General features: G+C 40.7%; 1 protein-coding gene across 7 annotated transcripts in view; it reads right to left on the bottom strand.

Annotated features, from left to right (window-relative positions):
* Nucleotides 1-16,714, bottom strand: part of KLF12 (KLF transcription factor 12) — a 427,134-nt gene that overhangs the window by 65,425 nt on the left and 344,995 nt on the right. The gene's annotated exons all lie outside the window — the stretch shown is intronic.

Raw genomic sequence — 16,714 nt, 5'->3', positions numbered from 1 at the left:
GGAGAAAAGCCTTCTTCTACAAGCGATGCTCCCAGCCTTCAGCTAGATAGCTTCAGAAGCTTCCAGAACTGGAGTCATTAGCTTCCAGGATCTGCTGCTTTCTGCTGGTCAGGGGTCAGCTGCTGAGCCCCCACCTCCTGGGAAGTTGGCCCTGGGCAAAACAATGTGCCCTTCTTCCGGCTTCTTTGCAGCCTTCCTGCCTTGGTGTTCGTTTCCCTGGATGGGCTCTGAGCTCCAGGGGGCCTTAGCTTGTACTAGCTTCATTCTATGCTTCAAACCAGACTCTTCAAAGAGAAAACAGGCACTTGAACAGACCTGGTCTTCAGGTCCAGGTAGAACCTACAGCCACAAGAGTTAGTGGAAGCTTGGTTCTCCATGGGGAGCTCAGCAAGGAAAAAGGAGTTCAGGGCTCCCTAAGAGCCAAGTGTGTAGTTTTCCCTTACACCCAGAGCCGGACTGCACTTTGCACCTCCTAGGGCTTCTTTCTGCCAACATCCCTTATTAACATTCTGTTCCTCACAGCCTTTCTCAATGGCTTCTGCAGCTGAGCTGCTCCGCACAGATTTTCTGCTCTGCATGGGGGAGGGGGTGTTAATTATGCAGGAAGATGGAGAAAGGCCAGACAGCCCCTCTGGTGAACTGTCTCATTCAAGCACGGCCCACTTCCTGCTGTTTTGCAGCTATAAGGATCACCTGTTGGTCTTGGCATCCAGCCAGACTGGGGCCTAGAGGAAATGACAGACTCAGCTAGAAATGAAAGCCAGCTCATATTCTGGTACCCCAAATTGGGGAGAGAAGGGAAAACCATGCAACAAAAATGCATAAGGATTATACAAAAGGCAGTAAGACTAATTTTCTTCTCATTGTCTGCCTAAACTATAATCCTCAAAATGGGTATCAGAAGAAAAAAAATTTCCTGCAGTGAAAGATGCCAGGCCAAGGAAAAGTAGAGGAAATCCTTCTAAACTTTACCCCCTAACCAGGATTTCAGAGTCCTAAATGCCTAAATAACGTCGCTAGAAACCATCAGGCCAAATACTCACAGTTCAGTAATTCACTCCATTTATCCTTTAAATGCTTACTTATTTTTTATTGCCTTCTCCTTAGCCCTCACAGTAGAAAATATTTCTTTTCATCATAACAATCCCACCAGGAGAATTCTGATGACAGACTGATTTTCTTATTGATGTCGCGTACTGCATACATCAGGAGAGAAAAGTGGGCCTGTTTCATCTAGAATTACAATATTCTCTAGGTGTTAATATCTTTTAGGAAAATGTCATTGCTGCATAGAGCAAACACCACAACTGGCTAATACGGCAACGGTTTAGCCGACTTAGGCAGCTAACTCCATGGCAGGCTCAGGAGAAGTTCTAAGTCTGCAGATACAGCCAAAGAATTTCAGCTTTCTTAAACTAAACAGGCAAATCAGGAAAGCCTTGTCTCCCCTGTAAAGGCAGGACATTGGTAACCCGGAGCTCACTTTACCAAGTAAAGTGGGCCATGACATTTGTACTTAACCCATTTCTTAAAATTCATGTTTTCAAAAAGCCATGCAGTATCTGTGAGCTTAGTCCCTAAACTGTGCCACATTGTGCTGTTGCCTGCCGTCTTTTCACATAAAGCAATCACACAGGTAGCAAAGTCAAAACCCTAGTAGGAGAAACCACCACCTAATCTGCATGTCATGCATTATTTATGACCTCCTGATTCCTGCACCTGCATCAAGGCAGGAAGCACGCAGGGAGTGTTCATTATGCTTCTGGTAGCCTCACACAGGCTCCATTACTGCTAAGCCACTTTGTTCTCTAACTAAGGGTTTTAGGCCTTCACACTAACTGCTGGATATAGAAAGAAAAAAAAACCATCAGGTTGGAGAAAAGGGCAATCTTAGTTGTTAGGAAACAACTATTGAAAACTACAATGCGCTCTTCTGAGACTGACAATTTATGTGAGATGGGAATGTTCACATTTGCTGATTTACATTATACAGAGTACAAGGAAGTTAAACCATTACGGCCATGTATACCAATTGTTCTACTTATAAACACTTACTCATCTGAAGCAGACTGCAGGCTTATAATTTTACCAACGCAGGGCTTAATTTAGCTTTACTGTGGAGCTTGAGAGAGCATTTACATGTCTTAATACAAAACTGATTCTTCCTTTTTTGGGTATAAGCACCCAACCACCAGACTTTCCAAGCTTGTATTTTAATGATTAGTTGGATCGCTTTTTTTTCACAATGTTTTCATGGATCTACTGGATGGTAGATGGCTACAGGTGGGGAGAAACCCAGAAGCCCAACACGTACTACACACTATTCCTAAACTGTTGAAAGACCCAAATCCCATTTCTACAAACTGCACTTCAGAAAAGTTGTGACAACATCAGCCCAATCCTACCACCGCAGTTATGTTGAAGCAGCTGGGAATGAAAACTTGGCCACCATCCTGGTGGGGACTAAATCCCAGTTAAATTATTTGCCAATAGTGTCATTTTCAAGCAAGTCACTTAACCTTTTTTGTGCCTCAGTTTCCCTATCTGTATAAGCAGTGGGTGACAGCAGTTTCTGCGTCCCGGAGCTATAAGATATTTAAATGAGTTGGTGAGGCAGATAATTCAACATGAATGATAAAGGGGTGTAAGACCATCCTCCAGAGACAAAAGAATCCCACTTTCCTGCCAGGTGCCATCCAGGACCACCCACTTGGTGATTTAACTGGCTTTTAAAACAGCCTGATAACACGGGAATTCAGCCAAACCAGAAAATTCAGGAATCTGAAAGTTATACAAGTTTGAGATGTCAGTCATGAGGTCATGGCCACAGCAATGGTCAGTATCCTTTGGCTTTGAGGATAAAAGTTCCCAAACAGCAAGGGAGCCACATACTCTCTCAATGGCCCATTCTTCTCTTGCAATGTATTTCAATAAACTCTGCATTTCTATCCCTATGTTCACCTCACTGAACTGTAACTCATTATTCCACTGGTGGAAAGAAATCAAACAAGCCACTGCAAGTGACAAGTTTAATAGCTATGCAATGCTCAGCGCAGTTACTGCTGAGTAACCAGGAAGCAGTTAATGCCTGTTAGCTACTAGAACAGGTGTGGCTGACTAGACGGGAAGGATGAGGGTGGAAGAGCCCAAAGGAGGGCTACAGAGCCTGTAGCCTTACACACTAGGTTTACTAAAGGGGGAAAAATAATGAGAAATAACTACATGGAAAGCAAGATGGACAGAAAACTATGATTCACATGTCAGAGCTCACTTTTTGGCATTTTGCTTTTATGATCTTTACTATAAGGCCTTCCACTTACAAAATTATACAGAATTTCAGTTATATGCCATTCAAGAATAAGATACCTGTTAGTCCCAGTGAACTGTGTCTTGGCTCCTGTTACCCAAACTTCCACTCTCAACTTCTAGTAGTCATTTCTTAAGTTTAAACTGACTTTATTTTTTTTTAATAAATATTATTTGAGGAGGAGGGAGGGAATAAGGAGGAAAGAAAGAGAGAGAGAGAGAGAGAGAGAGAGAGAGAGAGAGAGAGCAAGCTCCCATTTGGCTAGTTCACTTTGTTCACTCCTAAAAGATCTACAATGGCACAATTCCCGGGAATGAAGCCAGGAGCCAGGAATGAAACCCAGGTCCTTCAATCCAGCTCTTCTACCCAAATATTTAAGTCATCACCTAGTACCTCCCAGATGATGGAGCTATATCTAGAAATCAAACCTAGGTATTCTGAATGTGGGGTATGGGAGTCTTAGAGTCTTAATAACTAGGCTAAATACCTGCTCAAGACTGACTTTTAAAACCTTCACACATGAGAGGAAAGACAGTTTTCTGTGTCTGGTTTATTTCACTTAACCTAAAGATCTTAATTTCCATGCATTTGTGCATGTCAAGAATCTGTTCTTTTTAATGACCAAATAATATCCCATTGCATGCATGTGTATGCACACACACACAAACATACATGCCCACATACAAACATACATGTGCGGACACACACATCTTTATCCATCCATCCTCTTAAGGATACCTAGATGATCCCAAATCTTGGCTATTGTGAATAGTCCTGTAATACACGACAGAATGTAGGACAACAGATTCACCTCTGCTGGCCTGATTTCATTTTTTTTCATAAATACTCCCAGAAGAAGTGTAGATGGGCCCTAGTAGATATACTTCCACTTTTCCAAAGAGCCTCCACACTGTTGTTACTATTGTTATTTAATTGTTAATTTGCTTTACTTGAAAAGCAGAGTAACAGAAAGAGAAGTTTTCCATTTGACAGTTTAATTCTGAAATAAACAGAAAGCCAGAGCTAGGTCAGATAGAAACCAACAGCCTGAAACTTCATCTTGGTCTCCCATGTGAGTGGCCGAAGCTTAATGACCTGAGCCATCATGTGTTACTCTTGGGGTGCACATCATCAGGGAGCCAGATCTGAAGCAGAAAAGCCAGGAATGGAACTGGCACTCAGCTATGGGACATAGGTGTGCCAAGCAGTGGCTTCACCCACTGAACTACGATGCTCCCTCTACCAATCTTTACAATGCTTGTACCATTTTGCACTCCCACCAACCACGTAATAAGGCTTCCCCTTTCTACACACTGAGACACATCTGCATGTATTCTTCAAAAGTTCTTTATCCCTCCTCATTACACTTAAAATTCTCTATCATTAAAAGCCATTGATGTTATTTTTAGAAGAGCAGGTTAAACTTAAATTTCATATAGATTTAATGTTTTGGTAATTTCCTTCTCTGTTTACTGTAATTTTTATTCTAATGCAATAGACACCATAGAGAGGTAAGGGTGAATAGTGTTAAAAATGAACTATGACACTGTTATACATCAGTAGAAGGTGGACTTCTAAACGGACAGCATTTGGTGCACAAAATTTATTCCTTCATTAATCCTGACCCAATCTCCCTCCATCCCTGCCTGTTCTCTCTGAGGCAGTAGCACTTGATTGTGGATGTGCTCTTACCCAGGCTTCTCGCCTGCTTAGTTGACTGTCAAGTTCAGGATATCCCCAATCTCCATGCCTAAGGCAACCTTCCCTTCTCATTCCACAGCTTACTCAGCATGTGTCAAATGAAGATTACATCTGTCAGCAAGTTAGTTTATTGTATCTGTCTCTTCAACTAGATGGTAACATTCAAGGGACAAGGGAGCCTTTCTCTTTGTGATCATGGATACTTTGTGAATTGTTATCTACCACACTCAGGAGCCAGTTTTGTCTCATAAGTATGGCACTAAGAGGCTGGAACGTTAATCCAATTATGCTTTTTAGCATTGGGCCTTTGTGATGAGATTAGTTTGGAACTGATTAGGGTGCAGCCAATGTGACTGCTAGCTAGTGCTTTTCTAAAGACCTACAGGAGGACCACACATGGACAAACAGACATTCTGCCTTCTGTCATACATCATCCCATACTACACAGGGACTCTGCCACCGCCACCAGAGCCTTTCCCAAAGCAGCCTACTCAAACCCTGAGCCAAAATAAACTTCTTTTCTTTATAAAGTTGGCTGGCTCAAGTATTCTGTTACAATAACAAAAAAAAAGTGACTTATACTCAGAAAATCTTCAAAAACTTGCACAAAGTGAGCACTCAGTAAATAACTGTACAATGTAGTTCTGTTTTTCTACTAAACTGCAACTCTCATGAGGGATGACAAGGCCCATTGCCTCCTTACAGTATACCACAATGGATAATCCACTTCTTTAGCACTAAGATTTAGAAAATGATAAAGGATTTCAGATTTGTAATTTAAAAAATTATATTGTTTAAATTTGTGAGGCAGAAGAGAGAGAGGAGGGATGAGACGGATAAGAAAGGGTTCCCAACCATGGGTTCTCTTCCGACCCAAATGCCTTCAATAGCCAAGGATGGGCAACCGAAGCCAGGAGCCAGGAACTCCATCCTGGTCTCTATACTTCTACATTTTTTCTTTGACCAACATGCACTGTCCACCTTTCAGCTATTAATTATTTCAAATATTAACTGAATACTTACTTGGGTGAGGCACTGGTTTAAGGCTCTGAAGTATATTTTAGCCTCCTAATTGCTGCGAACTTGTTGAGAAAAGGACTGCGTACTACACAGATGAAAATATGACTAATGGGGCCAGCACTGCGGTGTAGCAGGTAAACCATATGCAGTGCCAGCATTTCATGCAGGGCTGGTTCAAGTTCTGGCTACTTCCCATCTAGTTCCTTGCTAAGGTGCCTGGGAAAGCAGCAGAAGACGGCCCAAGTGCTTGGGTGCCTGTACCCACGTGGGAGACCTTATTGGAGCACCTGACTCCAGCCACTATAATCATGGAGGGGATGCTTCAGCAGATGGAAGACCTCTGTCGCTATCTTTCAAAGCTTTAAGAAAATAATCGTAACTCCTAACTTTAGGTAGGCTATACCACAATGTGAAGTTAGACAAACAAGTGGCTATTATGGCAAAATATGAACAATCATGGCAACTGACACATGGCAATGGGACACCAAGTGTGAGTTGGCCGAAGACGATCAATAAACTACATTTTAAGGGATAGATTTCGCAGATATGAAAAAGAAAGGAAAACTGTAGACATACGGAAAGGCAGGTGGAAATACTCACAATATTAAAAACACAAATTGGTATATACATAGGTAACCAGACCACTACATTTAGAAGTTGGAGGGCCAGAACAATCTGACTTAAATATTATGTCAATTAAAAGTGAGTAAAGCTGGGAATGGCACAGCCATATTTGTTTATTTTTTTTGAAAGATTTGTTTTTATTCATTTAAAACGCAGAGTTGCAGAAGTAGAGACTTCAGAAAGATCGGACTTTCACCTGCTGGGTCACTCCCCAAATGGCTGTAATGACAAGGGCTGAGCCAGGCCCAAGGCAGGAGCCAAGAGCTTCTTCTGGGTCTACCATCTGGGTGCAGGGACACAGGCACTTGGGCTAGTAACCTGGATCAGAAGTGGAGCAGCTAGGACATGAAATGGTGCCCAAACAGGATACTAGCACTGCCACTCAATAGCACTAGCCCCCAAGCACAATTATAATTGTGTACAAAAAAACAATTTGGTAGGTGACTTGATGGGAAAGTATGGTATAGACTGGTCTTTGGAAGACCCCCATTGTGCAGCAATACTGAAGAATTGGTTCTCAGGTGACAGCAGTCAGAATGTTGCTGGCTGGAGGTAGAAGAGAGAGAAAGATGGATACCTAATAAATTCAGAGTTGTCTCTGTGATTTATAGATGTACGCATGATGTGTGGGAAGCTAAGGCAGGGCTGAGGTTTTTGGGTTATGTCCCAGTTACCACTGTGGGTGAACAGAGGAGCCAATAGAAGACATGAGGAGAATCAAGCTTTCTGCTTAAATAGTCACATTGAGTTTCTGCCAGGTGTGGATATGGGGCTGGATTTCAATTGATCATGTTGATTATCCTGAGCAGTGAGCCCCGAGCTAAAGGAAAAGATCCACAGGCCAAGTCCAAGGCCCCAGGGTACATGTCACTTTTTTCCAAGGGATTTAAACTTGTCTTCCCATCACCCAGAGAACACCAGACACTCCACTTGCTGATGGGGCTCTGGTGTACCCCGACTCAGGTTAGGCTCACTGACCTTCAATCAACACTGGGAGAGCTAAGGGGTGATCTTTTCTACCTTTCCCATGTCAGAAAAGCCAAGCAGTTGATGTTCCTTTAGTGGTGCCTTGAACAGTAAGTGACACCAATGCCAATTCTGTCAAGTAGCCCAGGGCCCAGGCGTGGTCCTTCACTGATCTTCCTCTCTGAATCCATCTCAAGGGGGTATGTTATGCCGTGTCCATTCTATCCGCTTTGCTTTTACTTCCATAGTAACATGGCCACGGTGCCAATCATGTTGGTCCAACCAACCTTCCCAGCTTCACTTTCCTCACTGCCACAGCCCCTACTCACACCCTAGTCTCTTGTAGGTTTCTTTGTAGCTCTGAGCTTTTGTGTATGTTGTTTCTTTTACTGATATCTCTGCCAACAGGCCTCTAACCCGCTTACCTGGTTAGCTGCCAGCCATTCAGAGGCTGCTCAGCTCAACTACCAATCCTGTTTCCCACCTCTTCAGTTTAGACCTCTTTTGTACTAGAGGTTCTCATCATTCCCTGGATTTGGCCTCTATAGCACTTGTCAGGCTTGTGCTTAAGTTTATGTGTGATAACTTTATAAGATACAGAGCCAGTTCTCCTTTGCTGACTATCATACACCCTTCAGAGGGTCCTTTGGTACAAACTAGACACATGTCAAATATTTCTCCATGTATATATAAGGAGGTGATGACTACTATTTAAGATTTGCTATTACAATCTTATATGGAAATATGACTATATACGTGCATATTTGTGTATAAGAGAATATGTACATATATGTAAAGGTATACATTCATATAGATTGAACATTTTATGAAAGACAAACCACAAGGTGGCAGAGAAGGAGAGGAGAAAAGTGATGCCGCTTTAGCCCCTCAGGAGATGAGTTCTTTGGATCTGTTGCACTCCTTGCCCGGGATAAAAAAAAAAAAAAAAACTGAGCCAGAATGGGAAGGCAAGACATCTCCAGCCCCTCCACACTTCTAAACAAATTAGTGGAGATTTAGGGAAAATTGCAGGTAATCCAGTAAAATCTGTTTTTAAAAAGTAATTTTATCATTCCATGATACAGTTCTATAGGCTATGGGATTTCCTTTCTCCCCTTCCCTGCCAACCCTTAGGTTTCCCCCCATATCATTACAATAGTATAGTCCTTCACAATAAGTCATAAATCAATTGTTCTGTTATTTAAGTATATCTTGACATTGTAGGCATGGACAATGGCAGAGAGTCCAGCATCCTATTGTCAAGATACATTCAATAGTTTCATTGGGGTTCCATCCTTGATTTGGAAGTAAAGATGCACACTGCATTGTATGTTTACATCTGTATGTGATAGTCTCAATACACAGTTACTATACATCCCCTTAAATGAAAAGCCATAAAACAAAATGAACAGGAAGAAAAAATAGAAAATCAACAACATGAAGTTAAATAACGTGCTACCGAATGGCCAATGTGTTGCTGAAGAAATGAACAAGAGAAATCAAACACTTTCCTGAAGCAAATGATGTTATTGTGTGACCTATGGGTCATTGAGGAAATTAATAAAACAAAATCCTTTCTAAAGAATAAAATGAAAACAAAAAAAATCAAATCCCCTGATACGTATTAAAAGCAATATTGAAATGGCTAATGATCCTGTATTTTGCATGAACATTGCCTTATATCAGAGGGAACAAATGATTTCTGTCCTTTTGTGATTGGCTTGACATCTTAATGAGGTTTGTAGCTAAGTTTTGGAACAATGTCAATTTCTTGCTTTTGATACTTTTTACTATGGTTATGTAAGATATTAGTAAAATGGGAAGGAAGATTTTATAGGGACTCCCTATAATGATTCTACAAATCTAAAATTCTGTTATTTCAACATGAAACAATTTGCAATTCTCATATTTTAGATAAGGCTATCCATGGGTCCTTCTGGAATTACTATTCCTTGTTTTGTTTAGTGATGTGTTTCTTCCTGCTGTTTCTAACAGTTATTATTACAACACTATATGTGTTTACAAACTACAGTCTCTCTCTGTATATATTCTCTTTTTCACATTTTTAAAGTAAGTAAACACATCAATGCTATTTTCACCTTCATTTTTTTTTTTTTGTATTGCTGGGTACAGAATTCGTAATAAAATGCAGGTTGAGGAGCAGTAAAAGGAAGGTGTGCAGACATTCCAGACTTCAAATCTTGCTTTGATCATTGTCTCAATGTTCCACTTCCCTTGGCATGTATGTACATTATTTCTAGTAGTCAAGGCATGGTGCACTAAGGTTCTAGTCTTTTATCATACAAACTGAAACATTCTTAGTTATTCATGTGGATTAAGCCAGAGAAATTTCATGAGCTGTTGGGCATTTGGATTGACAGTTACTCTGATCATTCCATTTGTAATGTCTTTTATTTGTTAGGCTGTGTGAAAAAAGAATTACTAGTCAAGGAAATACTATAATTACCCATGTTAATCTTGAGCTGCATTAGCTTTGAGATTATTTTTAGATTACAAAGAAAAGGGGCCAAGTTACAACATGAAATAAAGGCATTTGGCTACTCTGAATTGGAACTATTATAACTAGAGTTCTTCCAAAGTGCTACAGTTCACTAAATTTAACCATTTTCATTTGAGTAAAGCCAAATTTTACATCATTTGTTCATAAGCACAGTAAAAGCTGCCTAAGATTCTAAAAAAGTCTTCAATAAGGAAAAAAATGTAGCTTATTATACTTCCAATCACATTAAAAATGATAGAAAAACCCCAATCTAGCAATTAACTGAAATCTCTTTTAAGCAATGTATTTAGAGAGATGGATTTATGTATCCACGTGCATATCTGTACATAATCTTAATTTGTTCTTCAAGTGGGCACCGAATATATAAAAGGCAATGGCACATAAGAAGAGATTCCATACTGAATCACAGGACTTTCTGTTTAGTAGTCAGCTTCAATGCTGACCTTCTCACTGCCAATGTTAATGGCCAAAAAGCTGGGAGAACATCAAGGCGACAGGCCAGCATATACATAGAGAAACACTTCATGTTAGCACTGGGCATCTGAGGCTGAGAGCAGCAGCATACTGTAGGCTTGTCCCAGTGGGTCAGCAGTGTTCGGGAAGATGGGCAAGAAGTGTAATTATCACATGCCAGCGCCCAACACAACTGAGACAGCAACCTACCCAACACAGAAGCACCCCCAGAACACACCATGTGCTCTGTCACTGATAACACTGTTCATATGTGTCATATTCAGATCCACCATTCCCTCCTCTGTTCCACTTCCAGCCACCAGTGTACTCTTTCCATTGCCTCATGTAGCACAGGCCAAAGAGAACCTAGGCTTTATCCTACTGAAACATTATCCTGGCCATGAACATATTAGCCAAATAGTTAAATAAAATCACATTTGGCTAAGTTGCTTTTTAATTTTAATTTAACATTGATTACTACACAATGATTCTGGTTGCTTATGCAGCACTCTACCATTATCACGATTATGACAACACAAGATAAATAGGAAAGCAGCAGTACCATGTTCAATGCGCTTGCCAATCAATTTGGATTATATTAATCTAAGAAATATCACTTGACCTTTAAAAATACAAGCATCTAACTGGGTGAGTATGTGAGTTAGCACCAGAAGGTTCCAATAATGATAATGAAAAATTAAGAACACTCAAGTCTCTACATAGAAGGGTTGTAGCAGGGTGGCAGTAACTAATGGAAACACCAATTACTTTAGGCGATTAAAGGAGACAAAGGTCTCTTCAAGTTAATGGTGAGATTGTGGCTGGGTCTCAAGGCAGTTTTTGCATAGGTAGGAGAACAAGCAAGTAAAAAACTCTGAGTCATGAAGAGGGGGTGTGAATGATTAGTACAGCTTGTGATTTCTTTGCACAGGAGGAGTTCATGCAAAGACACAGCTCAGAAGGCAGAAGACTGTGAGTAGATGTTGGGGGATTGAAGTTTCTAGAAAATGAAAGGTGACTGGAAGACTTCAGCATAAAGGAATGTAGTGTTATACTACAATTCACTGGCAAGTGGTGTGCATAATGATTAAACTGGAAGACTACATCAAGATGGCTTTTCTCTCCCTTTGCGTTCATGCATTTTTTTTTTAAAGAAGGAGAAATTACATTTTGTATCTGTGGAAGAGGCGAACTAAAAGGGAGCCTGAAAAAGCTCCAGAGGGAAAAACTGAGGAATAAACTGTAGAGGACTAAGTAGAGCAAGCACAGCTGTGTTCCACGCTACGCAGTGGTTAGACACAGGTATTTTCATAAAGATGAGAGCTTGAACTCTGTGCTTGGAGTTTCACTGGACGGTGTCACTTCTCACAGCCTACAGCCTGGTATCATCATTTCCCCTTAGCAAATGAAAAGAGGATGCTCACAGAGCAGGCTTGAAACTAAAGTTCAGCCCAGACGGACTCTCAAGCCACACTCTTTGTTACAAATGTATTTATTTATTTGGTAGCCAGAGAAAAAGAGAAACAGAGACAGGCATCTTCTGTCTATGAGTCAGGGCTCAGTTTGGGCCACAGTTGGCAGCTGGAACACAACCTTGGTACCCTACCTGAGTGGAAGGAGCCTGACCACATCAGCCGTCACATCACGGCTAGTGCACACCAGCAGAGGCAAACACCAAACCTAGGCATTTCAGTGTTGGTCTCAAGTATCTGACTCCCAGTGCCACACACCGACCTGACCAGATGCCACGCTCTGAAACAACATACTACTTTTCTTTATGAGCAGATGAATGACTGACTTGATAAAAGATGCTAATTAGAGAGAGACTAGAGAAATACAGTGCCATTTAGTGACTTGAAGTTGCATGTTTACAAACCAAGGAGGCAAGTAAAGATGGGTCTGGGCTCTAGATATTTACTTTGTTTATCAAAACAGCATGTTAAATTAAGAGGATTATGGAAAATGGAATTAAAAGATAAATTTGCTGCAACTATCTTTTAAATGTATGTACTTTTTCATAATAAACATTTTCAATGACCTTTATAAGGACCCCCTCCTATAACTATTACATGTTTTACATATAATAATCTATATTTATGTAGTATGACAAATATGATATATTTGATTCTTACATAGAACTCTTCTGGCATAGAACTCCCAGAGTGCCTTGTTGGCTGTATTTCAGTATAGACAAGTGAGGTGACCCATGCTGGGTTTCTTGGATGTATTCAGGACACAAGCTGGTGACCAGAACAAGCGCTAGAACTTTCAGCCCTCCTCTCCTGCATCTGTTGAGGAAGGAAACAAGGCCTAGAGACTGGGTCTGATGGCCTGTGCCAATGACTTGATTATGACTGTGCCATGACTTCTTAGTTAGTCCCTGGAGCATAGGGTTTACTGAGTGTCATGTTGGGGAAAGCATACAATATCCTGCAAACGTGAAGCCTTATGGAAGTGCAGGGAAGCCCCTCCTCCCCCCATCAAGCCACAGCTTGCACACTTCTTCTTGTTATCCAACGTAGTTTTCAAAAAGATATTGGACCTTCCTAATACTCACACTTCCTATATGGCCTGGTCCACCATGAGAATAACGCATTTAACAACATTATCAACAAATGAGATGATTCTTTCAGACTCTGTAAATTTAATGATTTATTAAAAGCCTTGTAATCTTTTTTGGTGAAATGACTTTCCTTTAATTATGCTTATTAGAAAATACAAGCTAGATGGATGGCCATAAAATAGAACTAACTCATACTTAATATCTACAAATCCTAATACTCTCTTTTAACTCATCAAACAAACCAAATTTACAAAATATGGCTAGATCAATTAGCTTTAATTTGTAGTCCCTGATTAAATACAGATGTTATGCAAAACAGGCTGGGTCTGGAAATCATCCACAAATTCATTCCTATCATTTAGCTTTATTTCAGTTTTTGAAAAACAAAAGAAAGTGATAATTTTTATGGAGTTCCAGAGATATCTGCTGAAGAATCACTTCAGAAAGAGTATAATCCTAAAAACTGCATATCACCAACAATCAGCAAATTAAAACAGCCAACTGATGTTTTCACTCTAGCATTTCTGCCCTCCGGATCTGAGAAAGCAAGCCCCATGGTTCAACTTACTATATACTTACTATATGAAGTATGAAAGAAGACAATTCACTATTAAAAAATAATGATGAATGAATTCAATTTATTTTTGTTGGTTTTGTTTCTACTGTTTTCCAGGCCTACAGAGAGGCACTAATGAAATCCAGCCCCCTGCTAGTGCACCTGGGAAAGCAGTGGAGCAGGGCCCAACTACTATATCCACATGGAAGGCTCTGATGAAGCCCCTGGTTTCTGGCTTGGGTCTGGCTCAGTGCTGACTGTTCAAGTCCAAGTTCTAACACATACCAGTTGTCTGGTGTATGGGGCAGAAATCTAATCTTGCATGCTTCAGTTTTCCTATATTGACTGTGGACGTAATTCCAGTCTTTCATTCTGAACAATGCCTGGAGCCCAGCCTGGGCGAGACAAGTGTGGATGTTCTTATTCTTACCTACCAGGTCCCCATGGTGCAGTGGCGCTGAGTGTTCACAGCTGCCTCAAGTCTGTGTGCCTGACTTTCCTCTGAGTTAAGGGCAGTAACTAGTAGGAGGATCCTACTCATATTTCTCTGGGCACTGGAACTGACAGGCTAAGTGCTAAGAGACTATAATCAAGACTACTTCAAAACAGTCAGCTCCCAATTCATACATAACTAGGGAAATTTATCATGAAAAAGTGTTTAAATGCTTCATTTTAGAATAAAAAAGTAACTAGAGATTTGCAGCATGCTGTTAAATAGCAAGACAAATTTAAATCATTGTAGCTAGCTAGAGTAGACTGCGTCCTATAAGAATCCCAAAGTAACAAGTATTTCAGAAATTGAATGTTAAGCCAACTATACAAATTACCTGCTGATTAGGAATTATGGCCCTGTGATTCCAAAGTGATTTTCGTCTCTTTTTCGTTTTCAATGTGTGTATTTTCAAACTTGGTTTGACTGCGTATCAGATGAATGGCTGGCATGGGAATCAAGAAAGTTACCTGTATTGTGTCTGGAACCACGCTGTGTCCTAACTGTGGCTTTTACATGCCATCAAGTGGGCAGGGCAAAGCAGGCAGCCAATTGCACAGCAGGTTAACTCTGCAATGGGTGGTCTACATCTGGTAAATCCTTCCACATCTATTGGTCTACCTTTATTTATCTAACTTCTACCTTACTACTTCAGAATTGATTTGAATTCAAGGTTAGCTTAGCTCAATAGCAGGCTTTGTTAACTCCACACTCCCCACACACCAGACATAAAATCTGTGCTTAGGGTCCACACCTCCGTGCAAGTCCAACACCTTTATCCTCACTGAGCATCTGAGGCAGAGCCTTCACCATCTCCACTGCCTCCTCCACCTCCAGCGTCCTTGGACATTAAGGTCCATCATGCTGGTGTATCCTAAAGTTGTCTCTTCAGCTCCTGTCTCTTTAAAATTCTGATTACACACTTTCAACTTCTTAGCCCATAACTAATATAAATTTAACACATTTAATATCAAATCTATTTTTTATTGTTACCAACCCTCCAGCCATGTTTATATTAGTAAAATGAATTCTTTTTTCAGTTAGCAGAATTCAGAACCATGTAACTATAATGATGGCTGTTTTGTACCCTATAGTCTAACATTTTTCAATTCATTATCTGAACTGTCCCAATTATTCTCTTTCTACTGCTACTGTAATCCCTCAAAATGAGGTGATTATTATTATTTCACTTACACTACACTACACTACTGCTGGATACCACACATCTCATCTGTCCTTTCCCTGCTGACTCATCTGATGTCCTGCTAACAGATGTGCCATCTGGGCTGACACTAGAAGTTGGCACAGTCAGTCATGATTCCAGTCCACTCTTTTTGGAGAACTGAAAGTAGCCTGGGAAACCAAAAGCTACACTATTCAGAGACCCCTACAACTAGGCTTCTGTGAGTGGTCTGCTCCACTAGGCTGAAGCAAGCTAGAAGTGAGTAATATGTACAGGCAAGTCTCTGGCAAGTATGACAAGAGAAATACAAATTCACTTGTGGCACCTGGAGAACATTCTGGCAACCAGTCCAGTTACAGGTGCAACTGGTATGCATGGACTGGCAGAGGGATTTGATGAAAAGTGCCTGAGGTGCCTCTGTAGGCATTGTAGCATTCAATAGCTCCTCTTCAGCATACATTGTTAGAACAAATTCTGTAAGCAGTCACTAAGAACACTAAAATCTATCCTTCAGCTATCTCCCTCACCGTATGAACCCTGAGGTTGATAAACGTGTCAAGGCAGTTGTTGATGTTTATGTCCTGCCATGAGACTAAACACCTTTATGTACGGACCTTACCCAACGGGGACTATTTTACACCATCTCTCTGTAGGAAACTTTCTCTGCAGGCTTTTTTTTTTTTTTACTATGGGGCTTCAGCTTGCATTCTTTCACTCACTGGAAAGGCTGTACTCTATTTCTCTGACAGAAATCCTAGCTCTCTTACAAAGCACAAACTGTACCTTTGCCATGAAGCCCTTCTTGACTACCTCAGGCAGTTAGAATTTCTCTCACTTTCTATATAAAATAGAACATACTAGGATAACAGAGGACATAACAAAGTTCTACCAAAAGTTGATGAAAAACACTTATTAAAAAATCCAAGTCTGGAGTTCAGTTTTTTTTTTTTCACAACGATCTCAGATACTAACTTGTTGTAACACGTGTTGACATGCTCTATAGCGAGGCCCTAAGATTGATAAGAATCAGTTAGAATGGAGTCCCTATTAGAGAAATATGAATTCCACTGAAATCAAAGCAAAAACAAACATCAGTAAAGGGCAGCTTGGGCAGAAGAACAGGAAATCACTGATGCTTTATGCAAAGGTTAGGTTAAGGTGGCGGGGGCCATTGTGAGAAAAGGAACAATGTTGCATCATGCAGCTCCACTCCCATGAAAGCAGAACTCCCAACAAAACAGTCAAATATGTCTTGACATTGTGATACTAGATCTTCTGCCTTTGTCTATACCTATAATGCCATGATGCACTTAAATAGCAGAATGTTAAA

The sequence above is a fragment of the Ochotona princeps genome, chromosome 12, assembly GCF_030435755.1.
Source record: "Ochotona princeps isolate mOchPri1 chromosome 12, mOchPri1.hap1, whole genome shotgun sequence".
In the NCBI taxonomy this organism is placed as follows: domain Eukaryota; kingdom Metazoa; phylum Chordata; class Mammalia; order Lagomorpha; family Ochotonidae; genus Ochotona; species Ochotona princeps.
Note: the sequence above shows the minus strand (reverse complement) of the source record. Positions and strands in the feature narration are given on the sequence as shown.